The following is a 1922-nucleotide window of genomic DNA, read 5'->3' as shown; positions in this document are numbered from 1 at the left end:
TGAAATGGAACCAGGTACAGATATTAAATCAAAGCAGGAGATTTGAAGGAGACCAAGATTTGAAGCCAATAATTGATTTTCTAAAAGCAAGTGTTTTGCACCCTACTTGGGAGAAGGTGTCTAGCTTAAGCCCTGTGACAAAGAACTATTGGGCACAATAGGACCAGTTGAAGCTTGAAGATGGTATTCTTCTCCGGAGATGGGAAACTGCAGATGGGAAAGTGACGACTTGGCAAACGGTTATACCGAGAAAGTTACGGGAAGTTGTGTTGCGTCAATCCCATGGTAGTTTAACAGGAGGACATCTCGGAATCAAGAAGACATTGAGTCACGTACGACAAAGATTTTACTGGATAGGTATGAGGCGAGATGTGGAAGAATGGTGCAGGACATGCAGTACATGTTGTGCTAAAAAGGGACTCAAGCATAAGGGACGTGCTCCAATGAAGTTATATCAAGTTGGTGCACCAATGGAAAGAGTAGCCGTTGACATTGCTGGTTCTCTGCCCCAAACTCGTGCTGGAAACAGGTACATTTATGTGGTGATGGATTATTTCACCAAGTCGCCTGAGGCATATGCAATACCAAATCAGGAAGCTACAACTGTAGCTTCGGCTATTAGTGATTTCTTCTTCAGGTTTGGTATGCCATATAAACTGTATTCAGATCAAGGCCGTAAGTTTGAATCATCTGTGTTCCATGAATGCTGCAAGTTGTGTGGCATACGAAAGATCAGAACAACGCCACTTCACCCACAGTCTAATGGGATGGTAGAAAAGTACAATTGGACATTGGGACAGGAATTGGCAAAGTTTTGTAATAGCTGCCAAGATGACTGGGATGTCTTACTCCCTCCACTGTTGATGGCCTATAGAACAGCAGAGCATGAAACCACTGGATACACTCCAGCAAAGTTGATGTTTGGTCGGGAACTTTGGTTGCCAGTGAATCTGTTAACAGGATGCCCACCTTATGAAGAGTTGCCTGAAAATGTGTCAGAATTCGTGAATGTGTTACTAGAAAGGATGGATAAGAAGTCTACTGAAGTCAGCTTTGTACCAGGAGACAAGGTGTGGTTGTACAATACCAGGAAGACCAAAGAAAAGTCTCCTAAGTTGTCTTCTCCATGGAAAGGCCCATATGACATAGTGGATTGTCTCTCAGACGTGACTTTCCAAATAAAATGTGGTGGGCGAGGTAAGCCAAAGGGGTGCATGCCAACAGGCTTTGGTGTTATCATGGTCCAGGACATTTCATTTGGAACGAAGTGAACAACGGAACAGAAGACGTGTCACCTGGAAAAGCCAATATCAAAGAAGAAACCCTACTCGGTTTTGAGAAGGGAAACAGTGAGCCCTTGATGAAATTACTACCACTGATGTGACTATTACCGATAATAGGACGTTTCCTGATGGAGCAGATGAACCCCACGTGAAGCATAAGCCAACGAGACGGAGACCAGTACCGAAGAAAATACGTCCCGTGAAATTAAGAGACTTTGTTGAATTTTAATTTTGTGTTTGTAAATTCTGTCCATTTAATTAAGTTATTGTTAATTGTCTATTGGTTTAATGTAAGTGGCTATTGTTCGGGACGAACAATACTAAGGAAGGGGCAGTGTTACGATAGCGGAAGTCACGTGACGCTGGTAACACGTAATGAGTTCTGGAAAGATCGGGGAACATCACGAATAATCCAGCATTTGCTAGGCGCCCTCTATTCTTGTATATAAGTGCGCCAGACAATGAATCGAGATATAGAATTGCAGACAAAGAGATTGAAGATATAGACGGACAATTGAGTCAAGCGCAGTAGTAAGTAAATTGCGTGAATTGTTCGTCGAAAATTATACCGTGTGTTCAAGTGTGGAAATTAAGTGTACAGTAGAACCTCGCAGTACGAGTTTAAATCGTTCCCAGACC

The sequence above is a fragment of the Limulus polyphemus genome, unplaced genomic scaffold, assembly GCF_000517525.1.
Source record: "Limulus polyphemus unplaced genomic scaffold, Limulus_polyphemus-2.1.2 Scaffold1298, whole genome shotgun sequence".
NCBI lineage: Eukaryota > Metazoa > Arthropoda > Merostomata > Xiphosura > Limulidae > Limulus > Limulus polyphemus.
This window is presented reverse-complemented; position numbering follows the sequence as displayed.